The following is a 16151-nucleotide window of genomic DNA, read 5'->3' on the forward strand; positions in this document are numbered from 1 at the left end:
GCCCATACTCAGCAAATTTCTGCCTAATCTCATTGGCCAGAAATGATCACTGGGCCGCCCTAGTGTCAAAAGAGACAGAGAAGGGGGTGGTGGACACTGGGGCTGAGTCAGCCAGCTACAATGTCTGCCATAGCTGGGCAGTAATTCTTCTTTTCAGCTTTTCATTTCAGACACAGTTGCTGAAGGTAAATTCAAAGGGTGACTAGAAGTTTAGCGTTTTAGAGACCACAGACTCCATTCAGACTTCACTGAAATATGAAAACAGATGATAAAATAGGTTATAGCTTGGGGGGGGGCGGGAAGTGGAAAGCTTTGTGGCAAATATGTCATTCCCAAAGTTCAGTGGAAAGAAGTCCTATCTGAAAGATGTCAAAGATCCACATAGAGTCCATTTTGAAGGAAATGACATTTCACTCTTTCCTTCACAGAAATAATGGCTACCAGAATTGACGGTTCCTGCTTGATTTAATTTAATATGTGGAAGGGGCTAATTTTAAAATGAACTCAAAAGGAGGAAAAAGTTATTATAATTACATATGGATAGATACAGTAAAACTGCTTATACTTTCATTATTATAAATTGTATAAACTTCATCCTCAGATCTAAGTATGGTGAATTTCTAATTATTGTAGCGTTTTTATGCTTATTTAAGTCATACATGTAACAGAGATTAATGTTTTGGAGAGTGTGGGGTTCAGATCCCTACTCTCCCCCTTACTAAACATGTGATTATTAAATGGCAAGTTGCTTCTCTTTTTTTTTTGAGACAGAGTCTCACTCTGTTGCCCAGGCTGGAGTGCAGTGGTGTGATCTCCACTCACTGCCACCTCTGCCTCCTGGGTTCAAGCGATTCTCCTGCTTCAGCCTCCCAAGTAGCTAGGATTACAGGTGCCCACCACCATACCCAGCTAATTTTTGTATTTTTTTGGTAGAGATGGAGTTTCAGCATGTTGGCCAGGCTGGTCTCGAACTCCTGATCTCCGGGTGATACACCCGCCTTGACCTCCCAAACTGCTGGGATTACAGATGTGAGCCAGTGTGCCCAGCCAGCAAGCTGCTTCTCTTAACCTCAATTTTGTCATCTTTAAAGTGGGGACAATATTGCTTACCCAAAGTGTTGGTGAGAGTATTAACTTCATATGAGATTCTAAGCATACTACTTGCCACACAATAGGGTCTCAATCTGGCCATTGCTTTTATCATTAGTAGTAGTGGCTAATGCTTCAGAAACAGCCCTCAAATGTCATAGTATGGTACTTTTACCTTCATTCTTCCCTCTTTCTCTGGAGGGATACCTAGAGATGGGATGCAGGGTAGAGGCAGAAACTGAAAGTGGTCGGAATGATTGGATGGTATTACATGGAGAAAATGAGGGCTGTTCTTGCCCAGACTGGTCAGAACCTCAATATTTTTATATACTTACAATTTATAGCCTACATTCTTTTGACATTAGATTTGTGGCAGTTTACATCACCATGCTTTTCAGATACAACAGTAGTGCTATAAAAAGCACTAAACTATCTGGGCACGGTGGCTCACACCTCTAATCCCAACACTTTGGGAGGCTGAGGCAGGAAAATCACTTGAGACTAGGAGTTCAAGACCAGTCTTGGCAACATAGTGAGACCCTGTCTCCACAAAAAAATAAAAAATAAAAATAAAAAAATTAGCCAGGCGTGGTAGTGCATATCTGTAGTCTCAGCTACTCAGGAGGCTGAGGTAGGAGGATCACTTGGACCTAGGAATTTGAGGCTGCAGTGAGCCATGACTGCACCACTGCACTCCAGCCTGGGGGACAAAGCAAAGCCCTGTCTCAAAATAAACAAAAACACAGTACTAAGAAGAAAAGAGTCTGAATCCTCCTGCCTCAGCCTCCCAAAATGCTGTGATTAGAGGTATAAGCCACCACACCTGGCCAAGCATCTGAATCCTGACTATACATTGACTAACTGTGATCATGGGCACATTACTTAATCTCTTGGTCCCTCTGTTTTCTCACCTGTAAAATGGAGCAAGCAGGACCTGTATTAAAGGATTAGGGTTAGGGTTATGGAAATAAATGAAGTCACAGATTTGAAAGCCTTTGTAACTGTTAGGCCTTTATGACTCCAAGATTGTATTCCCTCTGACTTTACCGACTATTGTAGCAATAACTCTCAAATATGCCCAATCAGTTAACTGCTATAACCTTTTGTATAGCTGTGTCAGTTATTTACTTTTTTTACCTATATACCTCTGGTCCACCACTCCCCTTCAAATCACTATCAGCAAGTAGTACCCAGGGACTCCTGTGTTATAACGTTAGCATGAACCAAACAGTAAGGAATCTGCTACAACAAATTTATACAGAGCAAAATATAAAGTATTTTAAAATCGGCATCCTTTTAAGATAGTCTATTCCTCTCCTGTCCTTCATTAGTTGGGTACTCAAGAGTTGACAGTGTTCTCCCATCTAGAAACTCATGTTGCATATTTACCTGCAAAGGTATTAGTCCAGGTACCGATGGCAATTTTTATGTTATTCATCAATCACTTTAATGAGTACAAGAAAGCATCCTATCACCCTGCCAAAAGACAGAGGAATTAAGAAGGACTCATTTATCACTTAAATGTGTGAGTGTTTTTTGTGTGTCAGGTGCCATCCTGGTGCTGTGGGGCACAGAATACAGACTTCAGTTTCCAGGGGGTTACCGTTAAATGGGGCTGAGGCAGCAGCAGTGTGTTGGTCTCCCATATTCAATCCCCTCATAATAACTGAGCCACCAGGCCAGGAGCAGTGGCTCATGCCTGTGGTCCTAGCACTTTGGGAGGCCAAGTCAGGTGGATCACCTGAGGTCAGGAGTTCGAGACCAGCTTAGCCAAAATGGTGAAACCCCGTCTCTACTAAAAGTACAAAAGCCAGGCATGGTGGCGCGTGTCTGTAATCCCAGCTACTCGGAAGGCTGAGGCAGGAGAATCGCTTGAACCTGGGAGGTGGAGGTTGCAGTGAGCCAAGATCGTGCCACTACACTCCAGCCGGGGCAACAAGAGTGAAACTCCATCTCAAAAATGAAAATAAATAAAAGCTAAGATGGTAAAATTTGTATGTGTATTTACCATGATTTTTTTAAAATTAGAAAAAAACATAAATCCTCTAGATACCAAAACCTAAGCCCCATGGACAACATTTACCACAAAAATGTCACAAGCTATCCCACAAATGCCAAAATGTAAGTGGGTTGGAACAAACCACCTATGCCACCAAGCCTGCAGGCTGTCAGAAGCTAGGTGGAAGGAAGCAGAGGGCAGTAATGAGGTGATGGCAGATCCAATAATAGGTCAATCCAAACATAGCTAACAGGTTTTCACTGGAAAGTCCATTAGTGGGTGAGTGCAAGGGACCCAAGGGGTGGAAGGGGCTTGAGCAGCCTGGGTCCCATGAACTCTCAGAACCCCCAGCCAGGGCTCCTGATTGGTTTGACTGTGTTCCCACCCAAATCTTACGTTGAATTTAACTCCATAATCCCCACGTGTCATGGGAGGGACCTGGTGGAAGGTCACTGAATCATGGAGGCAGGTTTTTCCCATGCTGTTCTCATGATAGTAAATAAGTCTCACAAGATCTGATGGTTTTATAAAGGGCAGTTCTTCTGTGTATGCTCTCTTGCCTGACATCATGTAAGATGTACCTTTGCTCCTGCTTTGCCTTCCACCATGATTGTGAGGCTTCCCGAGCCATGGAGAACTGGGAGTCCATTAAACCTCTTTCCTTTATAAATTACCCAGCCTCGGGTATGTCTTCGTAGCCGTGTGAAAATGGACTAATACAGCTCCCTTCCAGGACAGGGCCCTTCACCAAAGAAAAACTACTAGGAATAGAATCAAAATTAAGCAGGACAGAAACAATAGAGATGAACAAAAGAAAAGGCCAAATAAAAGTAAAGGAGAAACCCCAGAAAATCACAGAAAGCAAGTTACTGTTTTTAACACTAAATGAAAACAACACAAAATGGAGATCTGAGGAGTTGCAAAAAGGTATTTTGGGCAATATCTCCATGAAAGGCTTTGGAAAACCAATTTTACATTTTAAAAAAGCACAGAGAAGGATTAAGGTCAAACCCCATACTAGAAAGAAATTTTATGTAAGAAAAGAGTGAGAGAGAGAAAGAGAGTAACATCCCTACAGTGAAAGCATGTCCACAAACAGGTGAAAACTGTAACCGACTATCTGAATAACATGAGCTAAAAGACATTTTTTAAATAATACAAATAAAGAGTAACAACTTAAGCCAAAATTAGAATAACTCGAAAATGTGGTGAAGACCTCAGTTGTTATTTCAGAAATGAAACCAAAACAAACACAATAGCAAATAAGAACAACAGAGAATCCCTTAAAAGACTAGAAGGTTAAAAGGAGGAAAATTATTAAATTGAAAAGAAAGGAAGAAGATCAAAAGAAGCAACCACTGAAGATGTGCAGAGCCGATCTAGCATATGGATAATAGGAGTCACTGAAGAAGGAAACCAAAGCAAGAAGGCAAGCCAACACTAAAAACTATGACTCCAAAAAACTTCACTGCAATACAAGAAAAATGTAGAACTACCTTTTGAAAGACCAGACAGCATATCTGAGAATATGGATCTAGAATGACAAATACCTATTGATATTCTAGTGAAAAAAAATTACTGCACTTTAAAGAAAAAGAAAAAAGAATCTAGGCCAGGTGCAGTGGCTCACATCTATAATCCCAGCACTTTGGGAATCCAAGGTGGGTGGATTGCTTGATCCCAGGAGTTTGAAACCAGCCTGAGCAACATAGTGAGACCCTGTATCCATTAAAAAAAAAAAAAAAAAATCCAGGCATGATGTTACACACCTGTAGTTCCAGCTACTTGGGATGCTGAGGTGGTAGGACAACCAGAGCCCAGGAGTCTGAGGCTGCAGGGAGCTGTGATCACACAACTGCAACCCAGCCTGAACAACACAGTGAAAAACTTTTTTTAAACATCTGAGTAAAAAGAGTAAATGACTTATAAGGGAAAAGATTACATTATCATCAAACTATTTGACAGCCCCTCATCTTGCCAGAGAAAATAGAGTAGCCATTGAATAATAGAGGCAATTCAGGTTTCCTTGCAAGCCATTTTGTGGGCAGTGCCTTATGAGTGGTGGAAACAAGAATTGCTGCACATGTCCAGAAGCAGCAGCCATGACTTCCAACTAGGAGGGCTTCATGGAGGAGGTGGAGTGATTGCATCTTAAAGAAATCTTGGAAAATGTTTAAACTGCTAACATCAGAATAATATAATGCATAAACATGTGACTTACCCTCAAAATGTTCAGCTCTGTATAATGTTGAATTCATTGCATACCATTTCATGTCCATGTTTTTTCTTCATGATTTTTAGAAAAGGCACATCATTTCTGGCTAAAGGAATTTTTTTAATACTGAAATTTGAGTAATTGATTCTGTTAATCCAGCATATGCTTCTATTAAATAAATTGTATACAATTCAGTGACTTCATTAGAGATGATAAGCCACATACTTAAATTTTGTGTTGATACTCCCTGATAATCTGCATTCATTGATAATTGAGACAAAAGTAATCATATATAATCAAACAAAAATGTGAACAAAATTTGCTGTCAGAAAAGCATTATCCAATCTTTATTTTTTAGTTAATTTTAGATATTTTAACAACACATGAGAGGTAGGGCCTATTTGCATTTTACTATATAGGACACCTTCAGATAAATTCTAAAAAGAATTTGCATTTCATGTAATGCTTTTCACACAAAGTAATCGCCAAACTTTAGGGTCAGTTTGTCCTGCTTCATACCACATGCAGAACAAATTTAAGATGAATTAGGACTCCAAATAGAAAAAAAATTCTTAATAAAAAACTATTCAAGATGGATTAAAGGATTAATTGCAAGAAAAGTAAAACTAATAAAATAGCACTATTCTGATAACCCAGAAACCATAAGAGAAAGAATTAACAGATTAGCTGCATTAAAATTTCAAGTTTATTACTTATTCGTTCACCCATTCATGAGATAATTGTTTTTATTGAGAACATACTATGTGCTAGGCACTATTCCTGCTGCTGAGGGCACAGCAACGTACTAAACAGCGAGCATCACTGCCCTCGTGGCATGCTGTATGGCAACCAAAACCATAAACAAAACAGGAAGACAGTGATAGCCTGGAGAAATTATTTGCAAAATATATGGTAAGCAAAGTAAATATCTGTATTAAACAAGAGCTCATGTAAGTTGATCAATAAAGCAATAGGAAAAAGAAAAAAGCAATAAATAGTGAATTGAAACAGGAACAACTGCAAGTGGCCAATAAACATGGGAAGAGTTGCTTAACTTCACAATGAGTCCTGAAACGCAATTAGAACAATAATAACCTACAATGTTTCCCTGTTCAACTTGGCCAAATTTTTGAAAATTTCTCACTCCCACTGCTGGGAAATGTGTGGGGAAATGGGGACCTTCCTGCACTATTGCCAAGACCAGAATTCCTAACAAGCTTTTCAAAAGTAATCTAGGAGTATTTATTAAAATTAAACATTCTCATACCCTTTGACCTAGCAATCTTATTTCTGGAAACCTCTCCTACAGAAACAAAAGTGCTAATGCATAGGGACATAAGTATTAAGAATATTTATTGTATTATAGTTTGTATATAGAAGAATTTGGAACATCTGGAATATTCTTAAAGAAGTATGCCCATGTTTGGGGACATTTTTCAGCTATTGGAAAAGTGAATTTGACTTATGTGTATTGACCTAATAAGGTTAATATATAATACATGGATTGTTCACTGAAAAAAGGCAGTGTAAGCCAGGCATGGTGGTGCACACCTGTAGACCCAGCTACTCAGGAAGCTTGAGGCCAGGAGTTCAAGATAAGGCTAGGCAACATAGAGAAACCCTGTCTCTTAAAATAAAACCTTAAAAAATTTTTAAAGCATCTTGAATGTTATTTTTAATGACATTTTCATTAAAAAATAAAACCACATGTATAAACAGTTTATATAGGTTGTTGGGGGGTTAGAATTATCATGAGGTAAAAGTAGACAATTTGCTGCTGCTTTATATACTTGTATGTTTGAATTGTTACAGTGAGCATGCACTTTTGCATTTTTTAAAATAGCAACAAAATATTTTAAAAGAATACTGAACCACTACATCATTGATATTCCACATAACCAAATTTTGAAGGTTATTTTCTTTCTTTCTTTCTTTTAATTACCAAAAACTTGATTCAAATTTAAAACTATATACTCATAGATCTAGAATGATTCTGGGGTGAGATTCCAGTTCACCATTAACCTTTCCCTACCCACTTCCCTGTATCATCTTAGTCTAAGAGATTTCAAACACGGCAACTCCAAAGATGCAGGTCCCAGAAGAGCTCTCTGAGACCACGATTTGGGTCCCACACTGGTCAAAAGAGGAAAATCACAGAGCATCCTTTGTAAACTCAGCCTTCTCTCAGGAAAGTCTTTCTTGTTATAACTGATATTCCTTGAGCTGTTATTCACACCTGTTCCTCCACTTCTCATGTAGAGACAAAGAGAAGATTCTTGACCCCAAAGGACCTCCTAGATCATTGCTTCAACCTTTCAATTTTCCAGATGAAAAAAAACTGAGGACTAAGTAAAATGTGGGGAGAACTGGTACCAAAACCCACTTCGCCTGCTTGCTAGTCACTGCATTTTCTGTTGCTCTAGTAGTACCTTTCTTTCTCACACACCAGCATCCCCTAGTCGGTTCTACAACAGTGCCTTTCACCAGTAAGCCGAAGACTGTTGGATGCAAACTGTTTACACAGAATCCCAAGTAGAAGCTAAGTTATCAACGTCAAAGGACCAGGAAGGCAGGGTGATTCAATTGCAAACCTAAAGCAGCAGCACTTCAGAGCCAGAATAGAACTCTGAATAGTCCTTTATTTTGTGCTGAGGACCTAGAACCTCCACTTGTCCTTCTCTGGAGCCAGACTTCATGCTGGGGCTTTGTTTTAAAATCAAGGCCCCACCGGACTCAGAACTAAGGAATTTTTTTTCACACATACTCAAAACGGAAGCCCTGCCACCGTGGAGAAGCTCAAGGTCCTTGCTCAACTTCTGCTTGTATTTGGGCTACATGAAAATCCCTGGGTGGTAGTTGATGTTTCCTGCACCAAATGATTTCTGCACAAGGCCCAGCATTCCCCCTGCCCTGATAGGAGGGTCACACCACACACCAAGAAGGATGTGACTAATAAAGAATGTGACTTCAGAGACTTTACAAGTCCAGACAACCTCTGATAAACATTTAAACAGAGGCCAGGAATGTTTTCCTTTCTGGAGGGAAAATATGTGGTCTATGGTATGAGTGGGAGGGGCTGGTGGGGGCAAATCTAAGCATTAGCTTCCTCCCTTCATAATTCTTAAGCGTTTTAACAGCAGTCATTTTTAATGCCCTAACAGGCTTTCATACTTAGAACCCGTAGCTGAGTATGGGCCAGAAAACTCTGTGGAAAAAAATGGACAATTCCAAAGTGATTACCAAGCAAGTTTAAAACTAACATTAGGATCATTAGAGGCACTTTCCCTGGGCCCCACCCTGAAGCTAAGAATGTTCCAGAAAGTATCACTCAAGGCCCATTTTAAGTACCCAGGTTGGGATCTTCACTTCCCCTGCTGACAAAAGGGGGAAGCTCCATAGAGGAATGGGTGTTGACTTCCAGGAAAGGAAAGGTGAGAAGGACCAGATGGCATCTGTCAGCATCCTCAGCCTACCGGAGAGATTTCTGGGAACATTGGCCAGGGACAAGGAGGAGGGATTGATGAGCGGAAGCCAACAGAGATATCCTCTTGGCAGTGGAAAGGAAAGCTGCAGGTCATTTTTGTGACCCAACACGCTTTCATTGGTAGTGCTGATCCAGCTAATGTCTTTTAGCATTTTCCTTTTCATTGGCTGTTTGGTTTGTCTCCTGAATCGGTGTGCACGGTAGGCATAGGGAGGGTGAGTAAGCCTAGTATTCTCTCTGGTCAGTTCTAAATAAAAAGTAAGAAAAGAAAATGTCAGCCCGGTGTGGTTGTGCACACCTGTAGTCTCAGCCACTTAGGAGGCTGGAGTGGGAGGATCACTTGAGCCTAGGAGTTAGAGGCTGCAGTGAGCCATGATCGTGCTACTGCACCCCACCCTGGGTGACAAAGTGAGACGCTGTCTCAAAAAATAAAATAAATTTCACTCAGAAATCTTCCTCTAAATGTGAAGATGGGGGCTCAGTATTGGAAGAAAGGTTCTGATAACAACTTTAATAAAACCCTTCATGTATTTGCAATCAATATTCTTTTGAATATGTCAGCTTCTGTTGTTTCAGCTGTAACCCCTGTAGGCTGCAGCACTCGGGCAATGTGAGTAGAATGCAGCAGTGTCAATTTCCCTCCTTTGAATCTTAGGCAGGTAGAGAAATTATCTCATTTTAAATTCCTAACTATTCCCATACTCAGTTTTAGACATTTCTTGCTTTTCTTACTGAGATAAAGTATGTTAGTTTGAAAACCTAGTCTTCAGAAATCACAATCACTTTTTCTTCGTTTCATTAATTCTTGTAGTCATTCATTCATTCAGGTACCCACCAAGCCCTGTGGGAGACCCTGTGTTGGGAGAAAGGGCCGTGTCAATGGGCCATCACTCAGAAACTGGGGGAATTGTGGTCAGGATGGAAGTTCTGGAGTCAAACCTACCCTGCATCCTGGCTCTGCTTCCCATGTGCTCTGTGATTCTGGGCAACTTATTTAAGCTCTCAAAGCCTCCAATTCCTCATCCGTACAATGGGGTAATAAGCATAGCCACTTCACTAGATTCCTATGAGGGTTGCCTGAGATAATATGTGGATGAGCCTGCACTGTGCCTGGCATACAGTAAACTCAGTAAATGGTAATAGAGGCAGTGGTAAGGATAGTAGTAAGTTTTTATTATTAACAATTATTAATGAAACAAATGGCATGAGAGTGATAGGAAAAGCTGTTAGATGTCAGTGGAGGGGAGATTGTTGGACAGAAGATAACTGGGAAGATTTCATGTAGAATTTGACTTACTAGACTTTTTTCACTTGAGGTTTAAAAAACAAAAATCTTAGTGGAGAAAGTGGGAAATTCCCTTCCCTTTGCATTTCATTTTCTATTACTTTCCTAAAGACTGAAACTTCGGTGTAGAATTTCGCTGAAGGCTACATCCTAGCATTTGCATTGGCCTCTCAGTGCCAGGGTAATTATTCTGTCAGTTATTTGACTTTTTAAAGTCTGTCTACCTTGAAGAACCTCTGCAAAGAAGGACCGTGTTAATGTGTAACACAGAGATAAGCAAGGCTCTGCTCTTTTTTTTTTCCTGTGGCTGTTCAACTGGAAAACTGAAATGGTTCTATTTGCATCTCATCCAGCAGTGTTGAAAGGTGGGGGATAAACAGCTTTTACTAATAAAGTACAGTGGGATGTGAATTTTAGCAACACAAAATGACATGTATCACCTGCAATTTGTTTTTTTTAAACACACACACACACACACACACACACACACGCCAAAAAAGGGAAATCACAAGACAATGTAAACCTCGCTTGAAGAAACGATGGTGTTTAACAAGAAGACAGCAAAGAGAAATACTCTGAGTTGAGCCAAGTAGATGTGTGCTGCTTTTGTAGACGGAATAAATGATCCTCACTTGCATAGACAGCAAGGTCATTTTTCTCACTCTAAATGGAAGGCATTAATCATCAGCTCTGAAAAACAACATTCAGGACAAGAAGAAACAAGCCACCGCAGCAGGAGGTATTGAATTGAGCCAGAGGATTGGGGGCCCTGTGGACGGGAGCCAGCTCAGCCCAGGTAGTAGCTCCCAGATCAGCAGGGGTGGGTGGTGGAGCTGGTCCTCTTGAGCCATAGCAGCTTTGTTGGGAACTTTCCATTGTTCAAGAAATCTCCTAGTTACCATCCAAGGGCATTTCTGAAATGCCTGACTGTGCTCAGGGCTCTGTAGGCTCTGGATTAGCTGGTTCTCCATCTGCAGTAAAAGCAAAGATCAAAGAAACATGGTAGAGCTCTTTTTAAAAACCATCCTAAACTCACAAGTGAATGGGAAATGCATATTTTTATCACTGGCCCATCAAGGGTAAGGGTGTTCTGTGAGAGGGGAGGAAGATAAATCGATAAGTAGGAATGAAACTCTTCAAATTCAGAGCTGGAAGAACTGCACTGAAAACTGTGAAGAGATTGAAGGCAAACACTGGATCTTTTACCACTTTTCTTTTTTTTTTTTTAGACAAATTTGAAATTGAGTTTTACCACTTTCCCATCAGCTACACCAAGTAGTTTACTTGTGCAGTGGCTAATTGATTTGTTGAGGCAGAATTTTAGGTTACCTATGAGGTAATATGGGATAGTGGTTAGGAGGTATCTAGTTTTTAATCCCAGCTCTGCCATTTATAAGCCTTGTAGCTCTGAGCAAGTTACTCAACCTTTCTGTGTCTCCGTTTCCTCCTCTGTAAAATAGGAGACAGTACCAGCCTCACAAGGCTGTCACAAGGGTTAAATTATTTACCCATATGAATGCCCATAGTGAGCAGTCAGTGAACAGGTGTTGCTGTTTACTTTGTTACTGTGGCCACAGTTGGGTGGGGTGGGTGGTGGGTGGCAGGAGTGAGTTGAGGGGGGAAAAGAATAACATGAAACAGGATAATAGAATGTGGTTGTTGACAGGAACCGTGAAAGTCATCCGGTCCAGCTCGCCCTTAACCAGGGAAACAAATCCGCTGGCATTTTAAAATAATTGTTTTGAAATTGTAAGTAACAGGGCCGATTTATTGATTGAGTGCTCTGTGTGCCAGACAGCATGGGAAGCTCTGAGCCTGCATCACAACATTCCACGAGGGCTGAGCGCTGTTATTACCCCATTCTGTAGATGAGAAAACTGAGGCTCAAACTGTTAAGTCATTTAGCCAACATCTCCTGGATCTGAATGCAGACCTGTGTGAATGCAGAGATTCTGTGAGTGACGCAGCAGTGACGCGGCAGTTCTGTTCCCTTTGCATGTCATTTCCTGTTACATTCCTGAAGACCGATGATACTCCAGTATAAGATTCACCTGAAGGCTGCATTCCAGTATTTGCATTGGCCTTGGAGTGCCAGAGTAAATTGTTCTGTCAATTATTTGACCTTTTAAAATATGCCTTTTTTTGGTCAGCTATTGGTGGCTCATGCCTGTAACCCTAGCACTTTGGGATGCTGAGGCAGGCAGATCACTTGAAGTCAGGAGTTTGAGACCAGCCTGACCAACATGGTCAAACCCCATTTCTACTAAAAATACAAAAATTAGCTGGGTGTGGTGGCATATGCCTGTAATCTCAGCTACTCAGGAGGCTGAGGCAGAGGAATCGCTTGAACCTGGGAGGTGGAGGTTGCAGTGAGCCGAGATCACATCACTACACCCCAGCCTGGGTGACAGACAGAGTGAGACTCTGTCTCAGCAAATAAATAAATATGCTTTTTTGAAGAACTGCTATAAAAGGAGGACTCTTTGGATGTGTTCTGTGGTCTCATAGAAGTGAACATATAACATCCATGAATGCATGCCTTATTCTGCTTTGTCTCTTTTGTATAAACCCAGAGCACCATATTTTGTTTTTGTTTTTCTATTTCCACACCATACTGACATACAGAGTACTGTATTTTGAAAAATACTTTAATACTATTAGTTTTGAAGAAATCGTTTCTCAGTACTCGTGAGGTTAGCTGTTTAAAATAATATTTATTCATAAAAAATTTCCCTTTGGAATCAAGCCATCATTTGATTGGATATGATTGAAATTGTGAGTAAGATGAAGGATACATCCCTGACAACTTTCAACTATTGCTCAGATACACATGACTGCGTTTTCAGGAAGTCTGTTTATTGTTGGATATCCTTAACTGCTGACAGATCTTTGTTACCTTGACCTTAAATAGGTAATGATTCTTTGATCTTAGTGCTTCCCACTGAAGTAACTAAAATCAAGGGTACTCATTCTCTGACATGGCTTCCCTTCAAATATAGAGGATATTTCACAGGTATGTCCCCACCCCAGGCTTCTCTTCCTTAAGCTAAACACCCACATCACCTTCCAAGCTGGTTTTCAGACCCCACATGATCCTTTAATCTGTGGGTTCTACTCTTCACCTCTTGGAAGGGACCCAGTGCTGCAAGACTGTCGGATCTGTACAGAACATGCTGGAGCCATATGCTTACATGAAAGTGACCAAAATGGCTGGCTTCTTAGCTTCCTGGCTTCATTGATGTCAGGGAGGTTGCATGGTTAAATAATGAAGGAAGAGTGACAAGCAAAAGCCAAGGGAGGGACATCCAAGGACTGTTTCCAAGTGATCCATGGTAGAGGCTTCATGGCATTCCTATTGTTTGTGCTTTGAGCAAGAATTCCTCGGTACGTTGGTTCTAGTAAAGAGATCAGCTATGGTCTGAATATTAGTGGTGTCCCCCCGAAAATTTCTCTGTGGAAGCTTTAACCCCCACTATGATGGTATTCACAGGCGGGGCCTTTGAGAGGTGAATGGGATTAGTGCACTATGAAAAGAGACAAAGAAAGATGATCTCTCTTTCCACCATGTGAGGCTACAGCAAGAAGGCAGCCATCTACAAGCCAAGAAGTGGGCCTCCCAGAACCCTACAATGCTCGCACCCTGATCTTGGACTTCCCATCCAATACACTTCAGATGCTTAAGCCACCAAGTCTATGGTATTTGTTATAGCAGCCCAGGCTGACTGAGACAAGAGCTTTGGTATTCAAGATTTTTATATCGTATTCCTAAATTCTCGAAAGTTCTGAAAATAAAGAGATGTTCATAGGGCCATATGTAGTTATGTATAACAGATCCATGTTCCAAGTGGACGAGGATGAGTGGAAAGGCAGGTACTTCAGTCATACACAGATATTCAGGTAACTCCTTAATGACCTATCTACCCACCACATTCCTCTGGTTTGTGTCCACCCTTTTTTTCAAATGCAAAAATTATCTGGACTTTATTTTTCTACTTGTCAAATTCTCTTTAGCTTTTTTTAGCTGTTGTGTTGACTTCTTCTATCTCTAAAAGGCATTTGGTTATTTTTTTTTTTATGTTTTTGCTTCACTGAAGCTTAGTGTGCTTTTTATGATTTTATGGTTACCTTGCAGAAATCTCATTAGAAAAGCACTTTAATATATTACTTGGCAATGAGACGTCTGACAATGTTCTAGCTCATTAGTTAGGAAACCTCCCCAAGCTTGGAGGAATAGACATTCCTCTGTGAATGGTAGAGCTTTGATCACTCCTGCAGGGGCCAGGATTTATTTTAATGCATTTTAGGGAAGAAGGAGAAGATATCCTAAGCCTGGCAAAATAAAAATAACACAGATTAAGGAAACAATGAAACGTTATTTAAGAAGAAATGCACTTCAGTTAATATTATTCTATGGTATCTCCTGAGTCCTTTGAAGGCAGAGCTTATCTTAGAAAATATGCCTCCTTTAGCGGGCAGGAGGTTAGTTAAGCAACCTCACACCAGATCACAGATTGTACTGAAATGATCCTAATAAGGATAGGCTTTCCAAAGCTATATTCATTTTAGCATGAATAAATGGATTCAAGTCTTATTTGTGGGATTTTAATTTCCAACTTTGAATTTGCAAACTATCAAATTCCTTCAAAGACATGGTGTACAGAGAAGGCTCTGAGTAATAGGATTGCTTATTTTTAAAGAAAGATGCCCTTTAGCAAAGCGCTAGGCTTTGAAATGTGATCAGTCAAGGGTCCATTCGGCACGGATTTCCCCACCTGGCACTGTTTCTTGTTGAGTTCCAACCAGATTTAATAACTCATATAAAATGCAATTCCACCCTGAGGGTGCCTAGTGCATTCAAAGCAGATAATGCTATATTGTTTTAACACAGAGTATGCCCAATGAAGTACAATTTAAATTCCTGAAGCATGACAGTCCTTGGGTGCTGGTGGCTGTGTTTTAGTTGGGAGCTGTATCTTTTCTTTCTTTCTTTCTTTCTTTCTTTTTCTTTCTTTCTTTCTTTCTTTCTTTCTTTCTTTCTTTCTTTCTTTCTTTCTTTCTTTCTTTCTTTCTTTTAATTGAAAGACTTAAAAGAAGCAAGCTGTCTGAAAAAGTGTTTAAAAGAGCTTGGTTTTCAACTGGTATAAATAGGACAGAGGCACAGGATGCTACGAAAAAAGGGCCTTCCTCCAACTTTAAGAGATAGAGGAAAGAAATGGGAGAGTCTGGGCAAAAGTGACGTAAGCCCCTGAAGTCAGGCTGGAGACTCTTGTGTCTCATGTGAGGCGAGAAATGGGTGAAGCCTATAGTACTTTCACATTCGTCTGAATGGGAAGTAGAGGCCAGATGCCAGTTGCAGTTTCTTTTTAACTTTTTAACACCTTCAGAGGCAGGAGACAATGGTGGGTGAGGGGAATGTTTTTATTTGGGATTAGAGGTAACTTTTCCAGGCCAGGCATGGTGGCTCACACCTGTAATCCCAGCACTTTGGGAGGCTGAGGCAGGCAGATCACTCGAGGCCAGGAGTTCAAGACAAGCCTGGCCAGCATGGCAAAACCCCGCCTCCACTAAAAATACCAAAATTAGCCAGGCGTGGTGGCACGCACCTGTAATCCCAGCAACTCGGGAGGCTGAGACAGGAGAATCACTTGAACCCAGGAGGCAGAGGTTGCAGTGAGCTGAGATTGCTCCACTGCACTCCAGCCTGGGCGACAGAGCGTGACTCTGTCTCAAAAGAAAAAAAGAGAGAGAGAAGAATCCATTTTCCAAAGAGGAAAGTACAATGGGCAGAGTTTAGAAGCTCACTTGCTTGTGCCAGGACCACAGCTGGGTGAGTTGCTGCCCTTGGGAAAGTCACTAGGTCCTCCCATCTTCCCTCTTCCCTTTTTCCTCACCTTTGTGCAATAGAGATTATGATCACTCCCAATCAACTCCACAGGACTGTGCTGAGAATCAGATAAAGAGAACATGCTTTAAGAAAGCTCACCATAAATGGGCTGTGGCCGTGGAGGTGGTGGTGGTGACAGTGGTACTGGCATCTGGGCTGGCTTGTAGCCTGACCAGTAACTGTAGTCATGGAAGC

The 16151-nt window shown here is 41.0% G+C and overlaps 1 protein-coding gene across 1 annotated transcript in view; it reads left to right on the forward strand.

The window, feature by feature from the left end:
* Nucleotides 1-16151, forward strand: part of IGFBP7 (insulin like growth factor binding protein 7) — a 76621-nt gene that overhangs the window by 20759 nt on the left and 39711 nt on the right. The gene's annotated exons all lie outside the window — the stretch shown is intronic.

Source organism: Rhinopithecus roxellana, chromosome 2 (genome assembly GCF_007565055.1).
Source record: "Rhinopithecus roxellana isolate Shanxi Qingling chromosome 2, ASM756505v1, whole genome shotgun sequence".
NCBI lineage: Eukaryota > Metazoa > Chordata > Mammalia > Primates > Cercopithecidae > Rhinopithecus > Rhinopithecus roxellana.